Raw genomic sequence first — 27849 nt, 5'->3', positions numbered from 1 at the left:
GGAACAGCAGTAAGACTGCAAGTTCACTAGGAGTTTTAATAAAGTGGTTTTAGACAAATATTTGCACAGATGCACACGCACAGCTATTTGTTCTGCTTCAGCGGGACTCGCCCAAGTGCTAGTTTTAAAACATAAACAGTGGGAAACTGCTGTAGCAATGACTGGCAAAATATAGCAATTATTTGCAAGAGTTGAAAACGCTTCATCTAATAAAACGTACGATGCTGTGTGGGAGAAAAAGGAGTGAAACTCTCTAGCAAGTGAGGCTGGAATTTAATAATTCACTTTGGCAATCATATTTGTTTAGTCAGCAGGCCAGGGTCCTACTGGGCTGCCCAATGCCAGGGACAATCTTCCTCTGAAATGCCCACTGTTAAAAGAGCAAATGTTTCTGACCAGGCTACATAAATACTATTACTACAGCAGGCCTTGAAAATATCCTATTTAGTACGTATATCCAAGAAGGTCTGTGAATCACAGAAAAGACTCTTTGCTAATCCAGAGATTAATTTGGCTGAGATGGCACCAGGGTGTTTGAAAATGTGTTATTAAGCAGTATTTCAGAAGTGGCCTACATATCAGCAGTTATATTCTACTAATAAATACTTATGCTCTACTTGTAAAACAGAGTATAATCTCCAGACTATATTTTTAATATATCCTTAGCAATATAAACAGAGATCAAGACGTGGAAAGCTTTCAAGGTTTTCTCTTTCTAGTAAGCAGTATTTTACTCTTCTGGGGTAATTCTTGTCACTGTTAGGAGGAAGAGGAAGTTACCAAAATTGACTTCCTCTTCAAAAGTGGAGAGACTCTAAGAGCATATACACAGCTACAGTATTAAAGGCACATAGATGTAACTGATAATCAGAATAACAGTGACATTAATGAAACACCTGTTGTGAAAGCTGCTCGAATTTATAAATATTGGACAACTGCCCATCTGTGGAAGTCTCACCTGGGAGTCAGGGATGGAAAGTATAAAACAGTGAACCTGGATTTGTATTTGTATACCTCTGTTTACACAATATCTTCGTCCCCTGTCCTTACGCTCTGGTTCCCTATGTTTGACTCTTAAATTATTGTTTAATTCGTGAAATTAACACTTCACCAGGATTTGCCTGTTCGTAGTTATGGTAACCCAGAAGCCATACACTTGTTTTTCCCATGTAGCACATGGAAATAATGCCTAGCAGGTATTTTTTCCTACAACAAATATATGGTATAAATGTTTGTAGAAAAGAAAAATCTGAACATTCTTTCAAGGAAAAAGAAGAGAGAATCGGATGTTTAGAGAAAGGGGTATTCTGTGTATAAAGAACAGCGCTTCATAACTCCTGGGCAGTGCAGTTCACTCCAGTCTGCAGTTCCTTCCTTCCTATCAAAGTGTCTAGTTATAGCCACACCCAGCACCAAAGCAAGGGAAGACCCCCCCCCAGGCAACCCCTCTCCAGCACAGCCCAGGACAGGCCCCCATCCTGCACACCAGAGACTGTGGTTGAGCCCGACGGCCTCAGAATGAGGAGGGCTTTCCTGAGGCACATGAGTCACTGACGTCTTCAGGGTGCCCCAGAGGCAAGCTCTCATCTCAGAGAAACAGTCGAGGGAGACTCAATGCTAAAGTCTGTATTTAGAGCAACAGGAGATTGAGAGATTAAAAAAATCTTCAAGAGCTGACCTGGAAGATCTGAGAGGGACAGGCATGGAACAAAGAAACATCCTGATGGAAGGGAACAGCCAAGTCTCATTCAATTCGCTCAGCTTCAGCAGAATACGAAGTTGGTTAAGTTCCCTGCTTAGAAGCCTGGAAGTTAGTGCCTGTGTATAATTTGATGAATCATAATTTAGTTTTAAGAAAACCTTTTTGGAAAATTGTGAATAGTTTCTCTTCAGGATTCTTCACAGTCCTTGCTGAAAAAGGCAGCTGTGATATCGCAAAATAACATCTTATGATGGCAACCTTTGTCAAAATAGCTTCTCCCTGCGCAGGCCTAGTCTAACCCGGGCCTCAGAGTCTCCTGGACTGAGAGCTCAGGCCGTTGTGATGTGGACGTTATCTCAGTGCTAGAGAAGACACGAGGATAGCCAGGAGACAATAGCAGCATTAGAAGGCCCTGGTTGAACAGAATATATAATTTCACTTAACAGCTGCTGAAGCTCATTAACCACGCTGGCATGAATGATTCTTTACAACTACAAAAAGAAAGAAAAACAGATAGCAGCCTGTTTACAGATGCAGCATGAGCTGTCTCTTGTTTTCCAGCTTTCAAGGGAAGCAAAACATGTCTGCATAATAACTTTAACCTACAATTTCAACACTGTTTAAAAGTGTAGCTTGCCATAAGCTTAGAGAGATATTTTTGCACAACATTTTCAAACCCTCCACCATATCCCAGCACAGTTTCTGACTGTATTGCTTCCAGGCTTCTATTACCTGCCGAGGAGTCAGTGAAGCAGCAGTCGGCCAGCTCAGGCCATCTCTCCGGCATACACCTTCTTTGCATTCAAACATCTCTCTCCAAACATACCCTGTACCTCTTCGTGTCCTCAACCTGAGGAAAATAAAGCTCAAATGCTTTCCACACCCCTTCCACCTCAAATTGCTCTTTTCTTATGTGATCTTCAGCACTTATTTTTCACTTTAGATTCTCCGCCACTTATAAGTGACCTTGAACAAGTAAGTCACTTAGCCTTTCTGTGCCTCAGTTGACATCTATGTAAAAATACGATGGCATGTACCTTGAACTGCTGCGTGAGGCTTAAATGGTGACAAATATTAAGTCAGTCACCTGGAACATTGCCTGGCACATAATGCGCTCACAAAATGTCATTTAGAAGTTCAGTGTCACTACCCCTCAGGATAGCACGTATCAGTTACTTATTTCACACATGTATCTTCTACTCCATCTTGAGAAAAATTACTTGAGGGCAACTAGTGGCATTCAGGAAGAGCACAGGCCCTTATTAGCACTCCTCCTTGCCCTCCTTCCCCTCCCATCCCTTCCCCACTCTCCATCCTCCTCCACGCACACACATCCTGAGCAGTGCTGCTATGATGGCTCAGGCTGACCAATATTTTCTTGGCCACTGGGTTGAGGTGACAGTTCAGGGACACACAGACAGGGTCATCATCCCACATGCACAGACCTCCTTCCTCCCAAGAGTAATGTGTCCCCTCTTGTTTTTTTTTTTTTATTAAGACAGGGTCTAATTTTTACTTCTTATCAGATAATCTCTCTTCCTCAAAATATCTCATAAATAGAACTGCCCCAAATGGGGCTCTAGGCTGAGGGCATCTGAAATAAGTGATTACGGACCCCGTTCATCGGCCTTACTTGGTGTTGCTTTTCTATTCCTTCTCCTCTTCTCAGCCTGTACACACTGTGGAACCTTTTCGGGGAGGGGTACCTGATCTTAGGTGGTCCTGGTTCTCCAGAAAAAAGCATGCCATTTCACCCCGATTTGCAATCACAGAGATCATTGATTTTATATCCTGAAACATGACTGTATTTTTTGATGACTTCTAGGAGTCTTGTGGTTGAGTCTTTGGGGTTCTCTAAGTATAAGATCATGTCGTCAGCAAAGAGGGAGAGTTTGACCTCCTCTGCTCCCATTTGGATTCCCTTTATTTCCTTGTCTTGCCTAATTGTATTGGCTAGAACTTCCAGCACTATGTTGAATAGTAAAGGTGACAGAGGACAACCTTGTCTGGTTCCAGTTCTAAGAGGAAAAGCTTTCAGTTTTACTCCATTCAGTAAAATATTAGCTGTGGGTTTGTCATAGAGAGCTTCAATCAGTTTTAGAAATGTGCCACCTATGCCTATACTCTTCAGTGTTCTAATTAGAAAAGGATGCTGGATTTTATCAAATGCTTTTTCTGCATCTATTGAGAGGATCATGTGATCTTTATTTTTGCCTCTGTTAATATGGTGGATAACGTTTATGGACTTGCGTATGTTAAACCAGCCTTGCATCCCTGGGATGAAGCCTACTTGATCATGATGAATGACTTTTTTCAACTTTGCATCCTTCAGCCCCCAACATTCCCTATTCTTTATATAAGTAGGCACTCAATATTTATTGAAGCATGCTGTTATTAGCTGTTATTCACCTTTTTTTTTTTTTTTAAAAAATGTTACTCTTTAAAAAAATGTTACTAACATTCTGGTAGGGTCAGTAGGTGCTATCATTTCATTAAACTAAATTTACAACTCACAGAACATTTCATGATAACAAATACTAATCTAATGCCTATTAGTAAATTTCAGACTTGTTGCATGACTTACAAGGTCCTACATTCCCTGGCTTTTGCTTACCTCTCTGATCTAATTTTGCTTATTCTACACCACAATACTCTCTAATTTTTGCTTGAGCCAAATGATGGCCATTTGTCCTTGCTATGCCCTCTGCCTCGAATGCTTTCTCTCCAGAATTTCCTACAGTGTGCTCCTTCTCGTGAGTTCTGTCTCAGGACAAAGAAGGCACCCACAGGCACCCATGACACAAGACAAGGCAAAAAGGGAATTCTTCCCACAAGGAAATGACAATTAAATTGAAACTGAAAATACGAAATGTGTATTCATATATAAGAGGTCTGACAATTAAGTTCACAAACTCACCCTAGAAAAGTGCTTTGAAGGGTGGGCGAGGAGCTGTTGTGGGTGCACAGCTGCCCAAGGGGCAGGCGTGGAAGGAAACTGCAGTGAGATTCTGCAATGAGGGACGTACCGGTTTTTCTAGGATGAATCCAGAAACTTAATTCTCAGAGCTCATATGTGTTTGGGGGTAGTGGTAAATAAAACAAGGGCCTTTAATCTATGTAATGGGAAGAAATAAGGCAAAGCTTTCCAGGCATGAAAGAACAGAACGAGCTTGGTGAAGCACTAGAAGTCAGTGTGGCTGGAGCTTGGAAAGCGGTGGGACACCAGAAGGTGGGTCATGAGCCAGATCGCAAGGACATCTTTGGAAGAGGCCCCCAAAGAGGGGTGCATTTATACACATCAGCCCTTAGGTAATACCTTAATCTAACATATAATCATTTTTCATAAGAAAAGCAAATCCTCCTGTCTTCGCTGGCTGCCTCCTTTTCTTCCCTAACCAAGAAATAATTAATAGTGGTAGAAAAGCGTTAGTCATCCTGGATGGGACTTTTAAATTTCCTTCAGGAAAGTGAGCTACCCTGTCCTGAGATTCAGATTCAGGGATGGGACTGCTCATCCCCACCCCTGAGAGCTTGTTTTCTAACTGGAAACGTAACCCTAACCTCTCCTGCACTTGTGCTACTGTGGTCTCAAGTGATAAACGGATTGATTTTTTGAGGTGGTTTTAGTTAGTTATTACCATAGCACACACATTCAATAAGAATTAAATTTTTATCATCAACCTGAATACATTCTACTTTACCCGAAAAGAACAGAGAAATTACACTTCAGAAAATTACATTTTGATAAATAGAATTTTACTTTTAAAACAGCCTTACATTTTTAGAATGTTTAATAATTCATGACGATTTATTTTTAATTACTCAGAGATTTAGGGTGCAGATGTAAGAAATCCATAAAATCGGCACAGAATCTGGAGTTAACTTATAGAAAGAGTAGATGATTGCTTCAAGTTTCAGTTGAGCATCACTCTTCTTCTGAATCAACAATGTGAGAATTTACTAATTTCTTATTAACTATCTAACTGTCAAAACTTATTTTAAGTAAAATACAGATTTACTGGGCTGAGAGAGTAGAATGGGAATTGGGGAAAGACAACTATATACACAACACGGTCAAGAAAGCCAATGAAATCATTGAAGAAGAACAAATTTTGAAAATTACATTTCTTAAGTGAGTATTCCATGGTTTAAAGATTATAATTGCAAAGACAATTTTAGTCTAACGTGATTAAAAAATAAGAATTTATCAGAATCACTGCTTTAATATGCACCATAAAAGATCTACTTTGTGCAAAATGTAAATACGCACACATTCTGTGATAAATTCATTTGTACCGACTTGGAATCAAGACTACACGTGCTGCTGTTTTATGGCATTGACACATTTAATTATATGTCTAACTGCACATATTGCTTTCGCTTTTAAATTGTCCTTCACTTACAGGATACTGGTATAAGCATTTGCCCTTTTCAAGAGTTTATTTCCTTAGCTAAAAAAACATCAGATCCAAAATTCAGAGATGGTAGGCCACACAGGGACGCATGCTGAAAATATATGCTGATGGTACTTTATCACTTTGTATAACATTTATATTTTCCAAAACACTTTCCAGGAAGAAATGTCATATCCCAAGATCTCTCATGGTAACCAGTTTTGAAATGAGAGCTGTGGAGAGATTCTGATGTTACTCAGAGTTGTGATGGAGTTCCCTTATGAATTTCTCTAACCCCAGAGGGCACTGAAGTCTGTGGGGCAGTACATTCACGTTTAGTGTTTGTGCTAATAAATCCCTAATCCACTTTGTTGTAACTTGCATCCAAAAACCTTCACTCTTAAAGTACTGCAATCATGAATCTTATACAATGATTAGATTTGCAAATTAGAAACTTGCCCACCACATTCACCATAGCACTCCACTAGGAGTCATTAGGGAGAGATACCTGTCTAAGCATTACAACTGAAGAAGCTATTAAATAATATTTAATTCATTGACTATTATTTCTAATAATAAACACATTCAGAAAATTAAGATTAAAAAATTTAATTTACTGGCCTTTTGCTAGTAAAAGAAATAAAAGTGAAGAGTAAAAATAATAGCCATAAAAAACTCAATCTCAAACGATTTAACAGCTTAGTTCTGTATCTGACTGGCGGTGCACACAAACCCACCATAATATGCACTAGCAAACATATCTTCCACATCTGTTTAGAATCCTTATTCTGGTATAGCACTGTGCAAAGAAAGTCTTCATTATCTTAGTGAGACTGTTCAGACTATTCACTAAGAACATCTTTAAGATTTTAGTAAGTCTCTTTAAAAAGGAGAGAAATGGGGTACAATGTGCCGATTTTATGTACCATTTGGAATGTTTACATGAAACTGGTTAACACAGCATTCACCTCACTTATTTAGTTGTTGTGTTTAGACACTTGTACTCTACTATTAATATATTTGACGCCATAAATAAGGTAATGTACACAGTTATGATCGAATAAAAAAATAAAAAAATAGAAAAACAATAAATAAAATTAGAGAAATGATTAACTTCCTATTACTCTTCTGATACAGAAAAACTGGCAACTTTTAAGGGGTGTTATTAAGCCACCAAAACCTGGCATCACCCAAGAAAGATTCTTTCTCCCAAATGGTAATATGTAGCTAAAATTTCAGTAAAAGAAAACAAGGTAATTCTGAAAACAATTCGAGCGTTGACAGGGGTGAGGGGCGTCAATACCAGTTTCTCCGCAGGGCTGCCTTCATATTCAGCTCCTGTCTCCACAGTCCTTGGGCCTGCTGTGGTTATTCAGAGTAGAGGAAAGGCTTCACACATGTGTGATATTTATAGCCAGCATCACTACGAAATGGACTGCAGGTTCAAATCGGAGTTTTAAGGTCAGGAAAAGCAACTATCATTTAAATGAATCACCACTGCCACTTTTAGAAGCTCATAACTTCCTTTAGAAATCTCCATTTCAAAGATGTGCCAATTTTTATTTTGGGAAATCATGAATAAAAACTAAACGTACAATAGTTAAGGTGATTTCTTGGTCTGCTGCTATTTTTTTAAACATTACTAACTTCAGAGCAACAAATTACATTTATCTAGCACACACTGACAATGTTTTACCCTCTATAACAGACCCTACTGTAGTCTGTTTCAAGAATTTTAGGCTCTAGTTCATATTTGAAATTTTATTGTGGCTGATGTGAATGTGAAAATTAAAAAATTATCACATATTAAGAAGAAAATCCACAAGACAGCAACTAGTGATAGATCTCCTAATTTAAGTTAAATATTAATTTATCTTACTTAAGCGCATGATAACTTTATCCATGTAGTTGTAGAAAGACAATCATGTAAATTTTAGAACTTCTAAAATTTTTCCAAAATAAAAAATTGTATCCAGATCTCTTCAACTACAAATAGCACGCTGTTGATATTCTTTTAAAATAGCATTTTAGATTATTACTGTGGAAACCTGGGCACAAGACATAATACACAGTAGGTACTGCTTTCTAAACCACCCAGAATGGCATACGTAAGTTCGCATTTCTTGTTTTAAGAATATTTAAGAATGTTGCGATCTTTATACATTAAAAAAAAAAAAAAATCCAACAACTATTCACATAAAGAAAATAACCAAACAGAGGTGGAAAATGGAAATTTCAGAGGGCCCCGAGTTGAGGAAGGGACGTAAAATGACAGAGAAGGAAAATGTAAAAAAAGGGAAGGGCAAAGAACAGGAAAAGTTTACCCATTTCTTCAAACCTACACTTATTACATAGGAAGCATGGTTGGCTGCCCTGGGACACAGCTGAGTTATTTGCTCGGACTGTTTTCAGTTTACTTATTAAAACAGGCACATTCTCAATTCCAGACCCCAGGGCCTGAAGGAGCCCCATTTCAGCGGCAGCTGACTAACCTCTCAAAGCCCAGCAAGGCTAATTGAGTCTTCCCACTTAATGGCTTTATGTATGAGGAAAGCTCAAAGGCACTTGCACACACTTCCCTCTCCGTCCCAGGTAACAGAACTGCCCACACTGAAATAGGTGTATGGTCACACTGTTTCAGTATCACCTCTTATCAACATCATCGATGGCTATTAAACAGAAAACAGAAGCTATAACTTCTACATTAATAAAAATACTACACATGTAGAAAATGCTGCATTTTAGAAAACGAAGGGTGGTATTTTCTTTCTCAAAGTGCTTCATTCTACCTTAAGTGAATACTCATATTAAACAAATCTGCTATAAGAAAGATATAGATTTACAAAAAAGACAAATTATAAACTAGGTCCTTCATAGAAATTCACTACAGGAGTCTGAATCCTAAATTACCTCATCTAGTTAGGATAGAATAGAAATTGAGGCATTTGTTATTTTCAAGAGAAATGAGTTATTACACAAAGCAAAGTTGAAAGTTCAATAGAAAGGAGACAGTTACCAACAAACGTGTAAAACACTCCTCTAAAGAAGCTAACAAAAGAACAAATTGATTTTTCAAATAAGAATAGAGTCAATATTAATTTATTTTTATTTCAAAGTTCTACTTTACTACTTAAAGACCAAATTTACAAGGAAATAAAAGACGCTTAATGCAAGCCATGTGAAAGTGAATTAAGATAACTTTTTGGCCTTTACTTCTTTTTTTTTCTTTCTAATTTTTTTTTATCTCATTAATAAAAATTGTTGTGAATATTTTGAAACTGCAGACAAATACAAACAGCAGGAAAAACAAATCACTTTTTAGAATAATTTCTGAACTATTATCCTACTGTACTTCAAAAAAATACTGTACTTTCTCCCGTTTCTCAGTAACACTTTGCCTTATTTTTGATACTAGAAATCCTTTGTCCCTATGCACACACAGACCACCTCTCTTCCTGGCCTGTGGAAGTCCTCTCGAATTGTCCAGAGATGGTTTAAAAGTAATTGGATGTATCCCATTTGTACCCAAGCTTTATAAAAACGTATTAACGGGAAAGCAAGGCATTCAGTTTTAGTAAACAAGATAATTGCTCCTCCAGTAGCTCCTGGAAGTCCGGGGCAGTAAGCAGCTGCAAACATCCGACTGAAAGCCTGTCCGAGCCTCACAGCTTCCAGTCGAGGATGTTTACAGACGCTCACTGTCAACAGCCACGCGCCTTCTCTAGCTTCCCATTTCCTCACCTGAAGAAGGGTCCCCAGCAGGTGTTTCTAAGGTGCACAAGCAACAATTCTGTACATTACCTAAGGCTCATTCAAACAGACATATTATAGAAAATGCCTCAAATTCAAAACCAACAAGGAGCCTCATGGATGTCTATTATTCACCAACCATGTTTCTATAAAATCTTGTGATGTACCAAGACAACATATGCAAATGGATTTCACCCATTACTGTCAGCCACAAGAAGTAAATAGGCAAGTGGCCAGGTTACTTAATAGCACTCCGACATGCATTATGTAATTAAAATCTTTAAGCAAAAGTGGATTGTCTTAGCAGAGAAAGTGGATTATCTTAGCAGCATAAAGTATATATGTAATATTAAAATACTACAATTACTGAACTTACACTAGCAATGAAAATACAAAAGATCTATTTGGAATGTTATAAACTCTGAACAAAACATAAAAAAAAAAAAAAAAAGACTTACGCACTGCTTTTATCCATCACTTTTGTTCTAAAATCTGCTCCCAGGGAGGACTTGTACAGTCAGCTGATTTTGTAAAGAGTAAGCAACAATCAGGAGAAAAACATAGAAGAATAATGAGGTATGTAACAGGCATATATCAGTTTGTCGATCAAAGTTTCCCACTGGAAAAACACAGAGCCTACCACTCGCAATGGAGTGACGCACATTAACTCCAAATTTGAATGTTTTGAATTCCACTCCCATTCTCTTATGAAAATAAATGAGGAAAACTGAAGGTTAAGCTCTATCAGTCACTACTTTCCTGCAGTAATCCAAAACCACTCTGGGTCTAGTGAAAGATTAAGTCCACACAGAAAAGAGGGTGTGCCTTTCCCCGAGATTTGTTTTGAGATGAACTTACTATAAGGTTCTTAAATTGCAGAAGACTTAGCAGTGTGTGATACCAATCCAAAACAAAAACAAAATCCACACCAAAAAAGCATCATGTTTACTGAAACTTAACAAATGTGAAGAGCTTCATAAATCCTTTTTCAAAGCCAAGGGTAACTCTATCCCATTAAGGTTAAGAAATTTAATCTTTGAGGCAGCAGGTGAAAACACGTTGAATTATGCTGGGGCCTTTTTCTTTATTAACTAAGGACTTTGAACTATTAAAACTTCCTAGGGAACCACATTTTCTCAATGGGTCAAGTCACATAGAGGAACAAAGCAAACTTTTATCAGTGCTGTGCAATTCTACATTCCAGAAATTCTTAGTACTTGGCGTTCATGTACCACTGCTGACTAGTGCTCGAGTCAATCCACCAAACTCAGCTACGGCTACCAACCCTGTGAACTTCTCACCAAGACGTCCACTTCTTTTAAGTTAGCCACAAATAGACAGGCAGGGCACTCTTTAATTAAAACAGATAAATACCAAGCCTTACACCCTGTGAAGACATTGTGTATCAATAACTATTTACAAAAAGAAAACATTTTGACTTCCACAAATTTTTTCTCAAAGTGATGGATCCCCCTCTTGCCTTAGAACTTTTAAATAATTACTGTAAAAATAATAAGAAATTAAAAATTGAAAAACAGGTAAGGGATGACTAAATACTAAGCAAACAACCTTAAAAAACAAATAACTCACTGAATACAGGGAAGAAGTATGGAATCTTAGTTCAACTTTGAAAAACCCAGCCTCTTGCTCAGAACTTTATGAATTCACATAAAAATTTCTCTATATAAAGCATGAAAGACCATAAGATCTTAGTTACAAGAGTTCATAAATGGAAAACCATTTAATAAGCATCAGTGTAGTACTTTATTGTCTGTACATATGGACTTATTTTTTAGCAAGATATCTAGATGAAAGTTATGTGAATTTATTTGAATAAGACGCCAAATAATTTTGCCAGTGTAAGACAGACACAGGGTTATTTAGTTGTTTTAACCATTTGCTTGCTTCTTGGTTACTCAGCAATAACCAAACGATTCTCCAAGGGACAGGGTGGTAAGAGAATGATCAGGGTGTCCTCTTCTCACCCCGCCTGCTTGGATTGCGCTGGCCCTGTCCACTCTGCAATTTTTATCCAGTAGATGGGAAGCTGGTGGATACATTTTGTTAAGCCTTCCTGTTAGAGAACTACCAATTTAGAAGGACTGAACTAAAGTTTGCTTATGATTAAAAACCTTCCCATGACCAGATAAATGTGAAGAGTAAAGCCATTAAAAAAATCATGAATTTAACACAAATATGGCATAATAAGATCCAATCGTGTTCCATGCAGTAGTCCCTGATTTGTCCTATACAAGTCTGAAAATGCTCTCAGAAAATGACTTACCTAGTTTAAAACCATAAGAATCCTGGCTGCTTTAGCCTTGTTAGACAAAGTCCTTAAAAGTCTTCCTACCCAAAAGTGCAGCTCTGGATGTCTGTACCCCAGGAAGGTTTTATTTATAATCTTCCCCACATCAGGTTTGTTGTTGTTGTTTAACTGTTTTTAGTATGAATTTCCCCTGGTGGCAAAGAGTTTAGGAGCAGCCTCAAAAATTTAAAACTTTTTCTTAGCTACCTTAAATTTCAATCTTGAACCCTCTCACCTGAATTTATAATCATGTATTTTTCCTAGGTGATGCATAACAAAAATAGCTTAAAATATTATAGCCCCAAGTTCCACCATCCTCCTTCTGTTTACTGACCCAGTCCTCTGAACTTTAAGATATCAGGATCTTTAAAATGAATGACTCACACTTAAATTGTGAGACTTTTGGCACTTATTGGCAGGTGGTAGAAGTGCCCACTGCTTCCTGGCTTCCTCGCTGGCTTAATCTATGTATCTATGTATCCATCCATCTGCCCATCTGTCCACCCATCATAGTATTCCCCTTTGGCCACAGAAACACAAAAGTGCACGCAGGTGAAACTGCCCACTTCAAGAACTAGAGATGCTTGTCCCATCTCATCCATCTTTTCTCTCCATGTCCATCTAACCTCCATGTCCTCTGGCCTCTGAATGTTTGCTCTGGCATTCTACGAGTGGGCGTTTTCTATGAGCGCAGGACACACAGCCCAGGCTCTGCATCCTTCCGCCCTCTGTCTGAGGGCCCAGGGTCCTGGGTAGCAGCATTAATAGTATGGGCATTCAGCTCCTATCCTGTTACTTCAGAAAATACACTGAGGCAAGAAACACAAATGGTCTCTGTCTTTTTTGGTACACAGAACTGATCTGAATGGAAGTGACCCAAATGTACAAAATTCTGCTCTTTAAAATTAATCTTCACTTTCTCTATTATTTTACATTTAGTAGTCCACACTCTTTTTGGCCTACTTCAAGGGCTTCTAATTCTCACTATATTTCTTACTAATGACCATACTGATAAAACTGCCCTTTCTTTTCTTTGTAATTAATACAAATACAGAACTACTTGCTCCGTGCCTCATGAAAATGGATGAAGACCGTAGGAATGTATTGGGAGCAATTTCCCATGGATTGTACAAACAGGCAAGATGGTTAGGAAATTCAAAATCTAGGAAGAAAAGCATCATTTTAGACAGTATTAGAGTTCATAACTTTTAAAGGTAAGGTAAGATCTCTTCTACTCTAAAAATGAATATGAATATTTTTGTTCAATTAGCATTCTTTAATGATGATAGTGAAAAATAAATTGAAAATTAAGCTAAAGTATATACACCCAAGTTGATAGCTTTAATCTTAACACAACCGCGAGTGTTTGTTCCGTGCCAAGCTGTGTCTGTGCACATCTCCTTTTACCCCCACCGCAGCAGGACCAAGCACCTACGCTCGTCACCGTCACACACACCAGGACACCTGACTTAAAGAGCTGAAACCACATCCACCGCCCACTTTTCTGATATTTTGTTTATTGTAAACTTTTCTGAATCAAGCAGGGGACGGTTTGAATTAAGTAGGACATAGTTCAATAAAAATTACATTTTCTTTGTCAATTGGGCATAAAAAGTTAACATTTAAAAAAACTTGAGAGTAAAAATACATATCTAAATCCTTTGGTGATAAGAGCAATTCAGTCATCGTATATAAATATATTACATAAATGTATCATTATATATATTATTTTTACACACACACACAGACACACCTATATGTAATTTTCACTCCCAAACTCCCTTTTAAGGTAATACTGACTGTGAAGCCAGGTTCCCCAGATAGGCGCTCTTGAAGCTTATCAGAGAGCTTCCTGTTATCACTCTACTTTCCATCTCCCACCCCCACGACAGGCAGCCTCTCCTCTCCGCTTTGGCTGGCATTCTCACAAGGGAGGAGGATTCCTGGGGACCAGGGAATCCCAGCCTCCAGGTTAATAAGGGACTTTCTACTCCTCTCCTCCCACCCCAGCTCCTTCCCTTCCCTCAGGCATCAAGTCTGTCAGCAATTTCTTGGCACCCTCCCTCAGTCCATCTGCTGGGTCAGCTCTTTTCTCCTCTCCATCTCTAGAACCACTGGACTCCTTTCACAAAGAGCCACTCTCACCAAGAAACACCCTCAGAGCTCTGCTGAAATAGATCTCATTTCTAAAGGAACATTAGGTGAATTTATGATGAATTTCATTATAATAATCATATGGCAGAATTCAAAGAGCATTTTAAAAAATCAAAGCTATTAGATTAAATTCCCCGAACACTAAAAATTGAACATGATTTAGAATGATGAGAAGTTATTTCAGCAGAACACAATTTTAAAACTGAATTTAAAATATATATATATATATATATATATTTGTTTATACATTTCACAATTGAAAAAGTACCCATTGCTAATGTAAGTCAAGTATACATTGTTCATATTTTGATTAATATTTTAAGCAACTTCAGTGATTTTGGTGCTTTTAAGAAAGATCAGAAAGTAATCTGCTACTTCATTATTTTAAATTTTAGAAAGTGATTTCTAAAGCCAAAGTCAGTTTAGAGTCTTTTATTAATGATTTTGTATAAAACAACAATAATCATCATAAAAAACAGACTTCCAACATACTTAGAAACTGACCCATTCTGAAATTCTGTAAACATTAGGACAAGTTAACAAAGCTATGCAAGGATAAAAAACAGTAGATACTCCATCCAGTTAAAGAAAGTCAATAAAAAGCTGCATGTATGACATAATTATTACCATTTAAAAAATTTTTGGTTGTTTCTATTTTTCTGTTTTTATACATTTCTTAACATGAACACTTTAATACAAATATTTGGAAACAAATGATCCATCTCAGACACAAGAAATATTATTTTTCAAACCTCGAGAGTAATGTAGACATAGTACCTAGGCAATTCTCATGAATGGTTGTCTTAGGTAATTTTGTCCCAGGCACTACTGAATCCACTGAATACCCCATGTCCTGCACACAGCACATGTTTAGTACACACTGGCTGAATTTTTAAGCTGCAGATGAAGAGATTCTTAAAACACACCTTATTGGACAGTGCCTGTGGCTCAAGGAGTAGGGCACCAGCCCCATATACTGGAGGTGGCAGGTTCAAAACCGCCCCGGCCAAAAACCGCAACAACAACAACAATAAACACAAACCTTATTTATATTCAGCATCTTTCCTTTGAAAATTTAAAATCTCACAGCTTTTTTAGCATTACTATGAAGCTAAATTATAGCTTTCACATGAAGGCTATAACCCAACTATAGCACAAGACTATGAGGAAAGGGCCAAGGAAGGGGAAGGGAGGGGGGAGGTGTTGGTGGAGGGAAGGTGATGGGTGGGGCCACATCTATGGTGCATCTTAGAATGGGTACAGGGGAAACTTACTAAAGGCAGAATACAAATGTCTACATACAATAACTAAGAAAATGCCATGAAGGCTACGTTGAACAGTTTGATGAGAATATTTCAGATTGTATATGAAACCAGCACATTGTACCCCTTGATTGCACTAATGTACACAGCTATGATTTAACAATAAAAATAAATAAATAAATAAACAGGTTCATAAATATAAAAATGATGAAACAAAGACTAAAGTTAACAATTGGTCCGAGGTAGAGCCAGAGCCATAATATAAAGACATGGTTCCCCATCCTGTGTTCTGCGAGAACTGTCTGGAGACCAGCGACGCTTCTGACAAGGTGGGAAGACGGGGCCACCATCCTGTTCTGACAGGTGACTCGTGGGCTCAGCCCTCTTTCCCTCACTGAGTATGGAAAGTAGATACTACCCCTCATAGTGGTTTGGAGAAGTGCCTGAGGTAGTATGATAAAGTCCCATATACACATTAGTTATTTTTCCTTAAAATTGCCTTCCAATTATGAACATTACAGGGCAGATGAGATACCCACACCTCATAGGGTGTTTCTGAGAAGTGACTGAGGTATATATAAAAGGACCATATACACATTAGTTATTTTTCTACAATTACCTTCTGCTTATGAACATGTTAGGGCAGATTAAACAGAACAGGGTCTACTCATGGAAACAAACCAAGACAATTTTATTTGGCCTTTTAAACCAGTTACACGATCTCACTTGACCTCACTGGACATCTACTTCCTCAACTATAATAAGAGGGTTCATCAGAGTCTTTCAAAAACCCTTCCAGCTATAAAATCCTATGATTCCAATTCCTTCAACTTACGAGGAAGAATGGGAGCTGGAGTGAAGGATGGTTGAAAGAACTTTTTAAAAAATTACGTATTTCCACAACAAATCATGGAAACTGATTTCGTTTAACTAGTATGATTTTTCTTAATACAAAGAACCACCAATTACCCTGAATTCATTCAACATAACTTCCCACACCCACACATTTTTAAAAATAGGACTACAAAACAGTTTGAGAATATATATTTACAGACACGGTAGTCAGTAGCCAACTTCTAAAACTTTCTATAGAAGAACTTAATTACCTCCAATACCATGTGGGATGGGTACTGGGCTGCAACCAGCAGCAAAGAGTTTCGTATGCTTTGTATTAAGACCTACAGCAAACAGTCACACAATATACAAAATATTGGGGGAAAACATTCTTATTCAGAGTCTAATCTTTAAATCAGGTTGTAAGACCTCCCTACCATTCCATAGGAGAAATGGGTAACTTAACTTGACATGGCTCTCTGCGCCTCAGAATCAAAGATAGCCTCAGCAGAGTTTTACGCAAGTTGATGTTTGCCTTTAAACTGTTTTGGGCCATCAGCAGCCTAGTCACTCACATAAAGATCTAGATTTTTGCAAAATAACTGTAAACTCCTAAGATAAAAGCACATGTCTAGTCAAAGAAGAGTTATTAAAACACTCATGATTGTCTATTAATTACTGTGCTAAATCTGGACCACTGGGGATGAGTGATGATGGAAATACCGTATGATGGTCCCTAATTTCATTTGAAGAGGTGAACATTAAGACTGGAGGTAAACAAGTTCAGGGCAACCAAACAGGGGAGCTGCAGAAGCAGGTGACAACCGCTCCTACTTCATTCCTCTCATCTCTGGGAAGGAGAGAGTCCAAGAAAGCAGGGACTGGTTTCCACCAGTTCCCAGGCTCAGCTTCCACTCCTGCCTAACTCTAGAAAACCACGCTGTGGTGGCGCTCCAGGACGCACAAGGAGAACAGCGGCGGAAAATAAAACTTTCTGATGAAAGAAAAGGATGCACAAGTGGGAAAAAAGGGTAAATGAAGAAAAGGACACATTTCTAGCTCCTAATTTATTAGCGATTCCTCAAATGTTTGAACAACACATTCTTGCCACGCATCGATCAAGAAAAAAAATCTTTACTTTGTTTCACGAACCTGATTAAGATCGTGTAGAACAACTATTTTAAAATAAATAAGCTTCTTCAAATCAACAATTTTACCATTTAGATTAGCTCAGCATTCAGTTAACCAAATGAAGTGTTTCTCATAATGTTAATGAATAATCTACCTTTTCAACAGAGAGGGGAAAAAGGGAGATTTTAGGGGACCATAAAGTAAATTATCAGAATGTTTAAGAGTAAGATTGATCATATATCTTTGATTTTCTAGAAGGCTCACAATTTCAATTATTCTGTCCCAATATAATCATAAATGAGTAGAAATACTTAAAGACATGTGATATTACATATGACCAAGAAAAGCCATAATAGATGATTTAAGCAACATCTAAAAAATCCTAAATTCCCAAAAGAATTCTTATTCTAAACTTAATTTTATATTCTATGGAACAATAATGTCACACTTCCATTGTACCTGAATTATCTTCAGAAAAGGGGACTTATATACAAGAATAATACTGTACACTCACACTTTAAAAACTCTAACCAATGAGACAAACTATCCTAGAGTCTTTGCAAAATTAATTTTTTAAAAAAGTACCAGACTGGTTAGGATTCTAAAGCATACAGCTCTTAACTTTGCTTCTTATTTTTTCTTTCTCTCTAAAGCTATTCTTAAAATTGCCTCTGGTATTTCTAAATGTGCTCTGGCAGTTTTTTAACTAATAAAATAAACATAGCAATCGAGTACCTGCAGTTCTGCTAACAGTATTGTTTGTATTATAAGCCCCATCCGCAAAGGCTACAGAGAAAAATAACCAGTTTAAACAAACATTGCTTAGATACCAGTGGCATCTTAAAGCAGAACACCCAACTCTCAAAATGCAAAAGGAAGAAATTTTCCACTCCCACGATGCCGTGCTCAACTCCCTGGCAAAACACATGTCAGGCAAAAGAGTGACACTGCCTCTGCCACTGTGAAGTTGGGGGGGAGGTGTGGGTGTGAAGCAAGTCAGGAATTCTCTCCCTTTGCTTTTCACCATCTCCCCCCTCCTAAGTATACTGCTTCTTTTCTGTGATGTCTCTCCCCTTTCTCCATATTTCCCACTTTTAGCTGCTCCCATCATCTTCCATCTAATTCCCACAGAAAAGATAGCTTTGCCCTTGAATTCGGTTGCTTAACATTGATTCCTCAATTTCATACAACACACATCCATAAACACTGTTGGATGATATTTTCAAAGGAATACACAAAGGGCAGGTTGGGGTTAAGACTGGGGAAAAAAAATTCTCCACTGGTATCTGCAAGGCCCAACCTTCCAGCTGAGAGAAAAGTTAAACCCTCCAGGGGTGAAAAAAAACCTGAGTCAGCCAAGAAACGCTAGGAGGAGGTAGGACACAGAGGTTCAAGCAGCCCTGTGAGAATCACATGAGCCGGTGTGTGGCCACCTCGCCCCCTGAATAGGCAGCTGAAACCCAAGGAGCGTCTCCTCTCTCTAAGTCTGCCCTTTGCTTTAGAGTCCAGACTTAGAATTGAGGGAGGCAGGCAGCTGCTCTTCCAGACAGCGCCCAGCCGTGGCTGATCTTTTCCGAGTGGACTCTTCTTTCCAAAACTCTTGCACAGCTTTCTGTTGCCTCTTAGCACTGTTATTAAATTACCCACTCTCTTGATGCTTCTTACTCTCCCCCTATTTAAGGCTCTACTACAAAGTAAAATTCTACTCTTAGTTTTCTCAACTGGAAAAAGATAATTTTAACCATTGGGTTAAGAGACTTAACTCTTTGGTTACAGCTAGCATTCATGAAGTGTTTAGGATGTGAAACATGTCCTAGTGTTTGGGACGTGAAAGTGTAGGAACTTTTTAAGTAAATAAAGTGTAAGAACTTTTAAATAAAATAAATATAAACCATCCATGAATACATATATCCAGGTTCAAATGACAATACGCTGTGTACAATGGCAAAAGAGGCTTCAAACAGCAAATGTATTAACTGAATGTATCATCATCAGTCCAGTAAAATTACCAAGCATTGACAAAGATCTCCTAAGGAACCAGACTTTATCTGAGTTAGATGTTTGGCCAACCCTGGTCCTAAAACACTAATTATTAAGAAATAAATACATCTATTTATCTGCTGAAATCACATCTTACAAAATGGATGTGTAAGAGTTCCCATCTACTCTGGGACATCCTGGTACCTGACTTTCGTGTATTGTACTCATTTGTATTCTAGGTATTATTTTGATGACATTATTTAAGATGTTCTGTTATATATTCCAAAAAAAAAGACAAGACTTTGAAGTCTATGACAAACAACCTTATTTTCATTTGGAGGTGGGGAAAAGGGCAGCTATTATGAAAACAGAAAAAGAGGGAAAAAAGATTGGACAACATTGAAGGAGAGATGACGATAAGAAAATAAGGTCATCTTTATGACAATGGGATTATCTACCAGGCTTGTAATATATGGATAGGTAAGTCATATAGTGACATCGAATCTTATAATCAAATCTCTGATACAGAGAAGAAAATGCATGTTGAATACGGACCTACTTGGGAAATACAAAATTACTCAATAAAAATGAAAACACTGGCTTACACTTTAATTTTCCTATGTAAAAACTGTTTGTAAGGTAAAAATGTCCCCCAAACATGTCTAGAGTCTCAAAGATAGCTTATCGGAAATTGGCAATTATGTTTTTATATCAAAATTTAGCAAAGCGTTGAACTACTCTTCCCTGGTCATTAGAAATATCAACTTAGAAACTTGTAAGACTGCTTATTAAAAGTAGACCATGTTAAATTTACTGCCAGAGACTGATTTCAAAAATTTAAGGCCCAGAAATTTATAAACATTTTAAAAGATAATCTCTAGGTAATAAATAGTAACAGACTATGAAGATTTTTAAAATAAATATATTTGCCTTTTGTTTAGAATAAAAAAAAGAACTCTACTCAGAGAAATTCAAGGAATGTAATAAAGAGATTTTATTTAAAAATGGATGATAAGATCCTGCTTAGTAAAAATTATTAGCACTGATAGTTTTAACCTACACAAATGCAACTGAAAGATTTCCAAAATGTTTATATAAAACACATACATATATATATAATTTTGAAGTGTAAAGCTTGTCTAAATTTTAGCATTGTAACTTAAAGAGCTCTAACTTTGGCAGGAAGAAAATTGTGCTTCATGTAAGCAAGAAATTTCTATTCTATATTAAGAAGCCACACCCTATACAACTAATGGCAGGAAAGCATTTTAATTCAAACCTCTAAAGCTACATAGCCTAAAGCAAAGATATATAAAAAAAAAAAAGGTACAAAAATACAAGCACAACTCACATTTTCAGAGAAGAAAGGAAACTCTTGCTAAATAAGTAGCAATTATGCTGAAGAATTTATATGCTAAGCACGAATGAATGTAAAAACACCAGAGCAGTCAACCATAGCTTTGGCACTTTGAGTATGATTAACAGAATGAAATTTCAAAGGTCAATTAAATGTCAACACACTTTAAAGGGATATTCTTAACTCTGGTCAATGTATAACAGCACCTCATAATTCAGAGGTATCCTTAGTTTAAATGTAACATGCATGGGTTATATGTACATATATATGCAGACTTATAGTGTATCTCCAGATTCCAGAAAGTCATCTCATAGACACTCGGGAGTTTTGACTATATTAAAATTATTAAATGATTAAAAAAGAAAACACTACTATATTCTCACACAGCACTACCCAATGAAGATGAAAGGCAAAGTAAATTATAAATGCTTAAGATTATAAATGGCTTATCCAGTAGCTGATCCTATTTACTTTATCACAAGAAGGCATCCCCAAAGATAATGCTTTATCGTCCATATATACTATGCAGATACCTAACTCATGCCCCGCTAACCTTCCCTGCATTCTTGTGGTTAAAGAGCTTGCCAGGAAAGGTATGTGGCATTTAAATATTGCCCAGTTTAGCATTAGAAATCTCTGGGATGGAATAAATCCGGAAGGAACCAAGTGCCCATTACTGACATTTCCATCCAGCAACTCAGTAAGAGCCTCAATCTATCCCATGTAAGCAAGGCCATTTGTCCCAGAACCTCAGAATGAGGAAGGACCATCAAGATCATATGGTCCAATCTTCCCCAACAACAGATCAGCAAGCAGATCCAGAAAGACAGAGCGACCTGGCTTGGCTCACATAGCTCCTTAGGAGAAGCCTAAAATCTCAGGGCTTTCTTCTCTATATCAAATCCATCACATACTCTTTTCTCCCTTAATACTTTAAGACCAGGTTATAACTGTGACCAAATAACTGGCTATCATCAGAATTCAGAAGAAGGTGAGCTGTTTCAGTTAATTGTCTAGGAAGCCTTCAAAGAGAAGTTGGACATTAAAGAATGAGTAGCATCTGGGTGGTTGGAAGGGAGGCATCACTAATGAGAGACACGGTACAGGCTGATTCACAGTCTCTGCCATCTTCCTGGAACTATGCAGAGAGAGTGTTTAGAGTAGGATGAGATCCCCCTGTTTATGAGGTTACCTCATAAGCCAGGAAAAAGAGGTTAAGTTTGATGGGGCAACAAATAGAGGGTGATAAAGGGATTTTTATTATGTGATAAACACAAAGGCTAGCCTAGCAATAGGTATGCAAGAGAGAACAGAGGTGGGGAGAGAAAAAGACTCGGTGTGCTTTGTAGGAGTCTAATAATAATAATATTTTACAGGCCTATTGTGAGAAACAAGTCAGCTGATAGGAAATAAAGTATTTGACAAACACAAACAGCCCTAGACAGTAAATGTGTTAAAACTCTGGGGGCAGGAGCCTCTCTGACCGCGTCTCCGTGTCTTTGTGGCATGTCCGTCTCTAAAAGAGCAAGTTTGGAGTTGAACTCTGGATCTATCCCTATAGGATCATAGATAGAAATCCCTTCCCCTCAATGATTCCAAAAGCCAGATCCCAACAGGGAGACTATTGGCATCCTTAAGCCCCTGGAAGGTGATACTAAAATCCAAAACCAGGAATAAAACTTTCAGGCAGACCACAAAAATCAATGTTTCTCAAAGTGGGTGAAGAAAGTGTATAATTAAGTGCTAAATAAGGAGGCCCGAGAAAGAAGGGGGTAGCAGAGACAGCACCTGCGCTGGGGAAGAATGTGATGAAACCCAGGTCATTAGCAGACACTGCCGTCAGCATCCTCTCCCACCTCTCTTCCTTCTGCTCAACAATTACTATTTAGCAAGGAGACCTTCTCTGGGTCCAGAGCTACTTATCTCTTCCTATGTTGTCTTCCTCTCTTTTCCTTCTTCTACAGAAACTCTCCAGGGCTAAAAAAGAAATTTGAAAAAGTTACTACCATCCACTAAAAGCCATATATATTAAATATGTACTGTGTGAGTTATTAGCTGATGGTGTTCTAATTTGTCATTTTACATAATTTCTAAAACAACACGATGAGGCAGGTACCATTATCCTTATTTTCCACATGAGAAAACTGAAGCTTAGGGGGTCAAGGATACAGCTCAGGGCCACCCAGACAGAAAACTGCAAAGCAAGGATTTGTATTAGGTCTGGCTGATTCCCCAGCCCAGGTTTTGAACCTCTCTCCTGAACTATTCCTTTTTCTCCCCTCCAATAAGCATAAAAATTCTCACTTATATGCTGATGATTGTATGTATACAGAGGTTACAGAGGCAGTGTATGAGTCTTTGTAAATAAAAGTTTTGACAATAGTGGGTAGGGGTGCCTGGGTTTAGCCAGATACTTGCCTGTCAGATTATCATCTTCAGGACTGGAGTCTTCAAAAGCGAGGGTTAAAGCATACTGAGGGGCCAGTTCTCTACCCAGCATTCTTGTTCTATACTCTCCCAGGGCTTTAGTCCCTTAGGGTCCATTACCAATCCTTTGCTTGAAACTTTATCCTCCCAGTGGAAGAGAGAGGGGAGGCTGGGATTGCCACTCCCACAAATCACCAAAAGGTTGGGAGGATGGTGGGTGTACTCCACTAGTAGGGTCTCTGAAATGTGGTCTCTTGGGCCTTGTGTGTCCAAACAGCCTTAACTCTGCTTATAGGTTGCATGTATTGATTTACCCGCAGGGACATTTCATGAGGGGGTCTCTGGCCACAGGACCCAAATATGAGGGGAGGCCAACAAGTCTGGGGCCATAGTGAAAATGATCAGAGCAGTGAACACCTGGGGAGTTATTTTTTTTTTTTAATGTTCCTAGAAGAAAGTGACAAGCCATTACAACACTGGCAAGAAAACTCTAACACTAATTCTTAAAATTTAGTGTTATTAGGCCAGGAGCAGTGGCTCATGCCTATAATCCTAGCACTCTGGGAGGCCAAGGCGGGTAGATTGCCCTGAGCTCACAGGTTCGAGACCAGCCTGAGCAAGATCAAGACCCCATCTCTAAAAAAATAGCTGGGCGTTGTGGTGGGCACCTGTAGTCCCAGCTACTCGGGAAGCTGAGGCAAAAGAATCGCTTGAGTCCAAGAGCTGGAGGCTGCTATGAGCTGTGATGCCTTGATAGCCCACAGAGGGTGACAAAGTGAGACTCTTGTCCCCCCCCCAAAAAAATTAGTGTGATTAACTGTTATTTTGGAAGGAGTTTGTTAGAATACACAGATTCTGCTAACAGACATTCTGATTCTCTAAGTATGGGAGGTGTCTGGGGGTTTGAAGTTTTCCAAGAACTACAGGTGACTGTGATACAGGTGGTCTAAGGACCATGCTCTGACACACACTGCTCTAACCTCTTGCAAAACTGCCAAACTAGCAATTCTGCACAGAGGAGAACATATATCCTGGAACAAAAAAACAGCTTGTTCAAATATCAATAGTAGGTCTTAAGTTGAGTGGTCACTTTTAAATAAGGGCAGTATGCTTCCCAGAAATGTTGAGGCCTTAGATTATTCCTGATGTCACCAAATAGTCTATATATATAACACAGGGCTCTCAGGAATAACAGCATACCTCACTGCAGTCTACCTTAGATGTCTTATACACCAGTGCTTATCTAAAGACTTTCTTGGCAAGATGCTATTTCCTAGGCTTAATTTGCATTTGGTTTAAGGTTGATGATAATTTCTTTGCTGCAGATTTAGTTGATTTCAAAAAGTATACTTTCCTTCATGCAACTAAACTTAAAAAGATTTTTATTTCAGATTATTTTAAAAATGAGTTTAAAAATTAGACAGCACTCAAATGGTTTTAGTTATAATTAGGCCATTTAATTAGACATCTAACAATGCAAACAGCTACTAATTATTTAAGAAACATACCCTTTCAAAGGTTTGTGCTTTTCTAACAAAACTAGGTCATAAAATGTATTCTGTTAAATCAATAATGCTATCTTTCTCCTAGAAACCCTATCACTTGTCCTTGTCTCCTTCCAAATGTGTATCCCTATTTTAAAGTACAAACTTTCAGACTAGTTATTGGAACTCAGTTGTTTTTCTGCCACTTCTTTCTTTAATACTTTTCTTTGATACCTTCTTTCTTTCCACTGAAGCATAATCATAATTCTCTTTAGGATGGTCATGATAGATTTTTAATTATTTCTGTCTGTGTATTTTATTCCACAAGTATTTTTGAGTATCTATATTTATGCATATATATGTATTTAAATCAACTTGTGTTGCTCTAAGCTTCATAAGAAGAGAAAATGCCCAAAGGAGCACCTGAGATCTAGAAATCACTGTCATGAAATGGTGAGAAAACTGGATGACTTTGTCATTTACAGAATGGCATAATTAATAATTTCTCCTGTAGACACTACTGACAAAAGATACATGCAATATGTAAGCTAATTTTGGTTACAAAAAATGTTTGATCTTACTTTTTGTGGAAAAAAATGCAGGTTATCATGATAAACCTTGTTTTTCAATACAGCCTGTGATGACACTAGTTCAATACTATTGCCAAACTGAACCTTTAACATTAATTATTTATAAAATTATACATGCCACTAACACATCCCAACAAAGCAGATTATGTAAGTGAGCTGTCTCGGTGTCAATGATACTGAACACAAAGTAGCTATTTTCACATCATTAAAATTAGATCAAGATGTACTTGAATTATGTGTTACTGTTCCTGCAAGGAAGATTTACATTTGGCTATAAGTGACAATTTCTCTTCCTTAAGACTCCATTCTTTAACTCCCTCACCCCCAAAAAAGTTTTCAGTAGAAAAAACAGTACAGACAACAAAAACAAAAACACAAACACCTGCACAGTTCACCCTCTCCTATGCACCCTCTCCTTGTTCTCTCCCTAAACTGGGTCTGGAAGGGACTGTTGAGGGCACCTGCCACTTGACCCTCAGAGTTGGCACTCCGTCCCCTTCCTGGCCCCTAGGACTCCAAATGGTGGAGCAAAGTAGACCAGTCTTAAAATTAGTAAAATAACCAATGCATATTTAGGGTTTTTTGTTTTTTGACTAACAAAAACCTTTAACTATTAGTGTTTTAAACCACCAGACTTAAAAGTTATTTCTGAGTATGCTGAAAGGTGAATTCAGGCGCATGGAACATATCATGGCCTACTGCTTCATAACTCGTACACCACGTTGAGGCCCCCCCAAAATCTCTAACGGAGATGTATTGTAAAAGCAGGCAGGCATCACAGATGACGGAGGGTTATCTCCGTATATCACTCACGAGATCTAAGTGGTTAAAGTCACTTGTCCAAGGTCAAGCTGAGCCAGTTACCAGCAGGGCTGGCCTGCGACCTTGTAACCTTTTTACCTTCCCCGCTGCCCTCTCCTGCACACGCCTTCAGTAGCACAGGCCCCCAAAGGGTTCCCACGGATACGGTTCACAAGTCAGTGGCATGTCAACGCCTTTCAAACTACCGCACTTTTTTGTTCTCGCTGCCTGTTCCAAAGAGTACTAAAGGCTCTTCCCACGTTTCTTCCCCAAGCCCAGGTACGCCTAACCGCTTGAGCCCACCACGATCAAAGTCGACTCACCCGCAACCCGGGGAGCCGGTGCCCTCCGACGGACTCCGGCCCTGCTCGCAGTCCCCGCCAGCCGCGCTGCGGCCCCGGCTGACGACAAGTCGAGAAAGTCACCCGCGGTGACCGCGGACGCGAGGGGCGGGCCACGCCGCGCCGCCCCGCGGAGGCGCCGCAAACTTTTCCCGGCTCGCAAGTTGCCGGGTTTGGCGGCCGCGGACCGACTTCCTCGTCCGGCCACCGGAGCGAGGGGGCGCCCCTTTCCCGGGAGGGGGCTGGGCGAGCCGGCAGACGGTCAAATTGGGGTCGAGGGAGCGCAGGCGTCCCTCACTCCAAGGCGCGCGGGGCCAATCCCGGCCGCATTGTCTCCGCGGCCTCGGACCAAGCCCGAGCGGACTTGCAGTCCCGAATATGCCACCCCTTGTCGCCGCCGCCGCCCACCGCGTTCTTTGTGTGTCTCTCGCCGCCCTCGGGCCGCTTCGCCGCTCGCCTGACAGCTGATGGGCTCACCACGCCGGTCCCGCGTCCTCCCGGCCGCAGCCAGCGGAGCCCGAGCCGGTCGGAGGAGGAGGGGACAGGAGGAGGGTTGACAGATGCGTCTCGGAGCGGCCACCGCTCAGGGAAGACCGAGAACTGCCACTGGTAGCCGCTGCCGGCAACCAGCCCCGGCCCGGAACTCTCCTCCGAGACCACCTCAGCGAGGAGACCCAACCTCCAACGCCGGCCGAGCAGCTCCGGTTCCGCGCCCAGTGCCCGGCTCCGCGGACGAGAGCGCTCGGTCAAGAATCCAGGGGAACCCGCTCCGCCCCCTGGCTCCAGCGCCTCCAATGAGCAGTGCCTACAGAGGGCAGGCCCGCCCAATCAAGTGTCGGTACGCCCGGCCCGCGGAGCAGCCAATAGGACGCGCCTCCGGCAGCACACCCGCCCCGATCCCCCAGGAACTAGCTGCTCCGAGCCCGGCGCTGGGACGCGATCCTGGCGCTCAGATCGAGTCAAGTCCGGCCTCCGCTGTGTCACAAAGTCTGTGAAGGGAGGTCCGGTGTTTATTATAAGGCGGAGCCGGGCGCTGTGCTCACTCCTGTAATCCTAACACTATGGGAGGCCGAGGCAGGAGGATCCCTGGAGCTCAGGAGTTCAAGACCAGCTTGAGCAACAGCGAGACCCTCCCCCGCCACCTCTACTAAAAATAGAAATAATTAGCCGGATGTGTTGCGGGGGCCTGTAGTTCCAGCTACAGGGAGGCTGAGGGAGGAAGATCGCTTGAACCCAGGAGCTGGAGGTTGCTGTGAGCTCAGCTGATGCCATGGCATTCGAGCCTGGATCACGGAGATCTAAATTCCTACTCTCTACTTAAATGCCTTTTCTGG

At 39.6% G+C, this 27849-nt stretch overlaps 1 pseudogene; it reads right to left on the bottom strand.

The window, feature by feature from the left end:
• The window catches only part of LOC128593354 (putative uncharacterized protein encoded by LINC00472), a 35251-nt pseudogene extending 8406 nt beyond the window's left edge, over positions 1–26845 (bottom strand).
• Positions 26846–27849: the final 1004 nt, after the last annotated feature.

Source organism: Nycticebus coucang, chromosome 9, assembly GCF_027406575.1.
Source record: "Nycticebus coucang isolate mNycCou1 chromosome 9, mNycCou1.pri, whole genome shotgun sequence".
In the NCBI taxonomy this organism is placed as follows: Eukaryota; Metazoa; Chordata; class Mammalia; order Primates; family Lorisidae; genus Nycticebus; species Nycticebus coucang.
The sequence above is the reverse complement of the archived record's forward strand: the minus strand, read 5'-3'. Positions and strand labels throughout refer to the sequence as shown.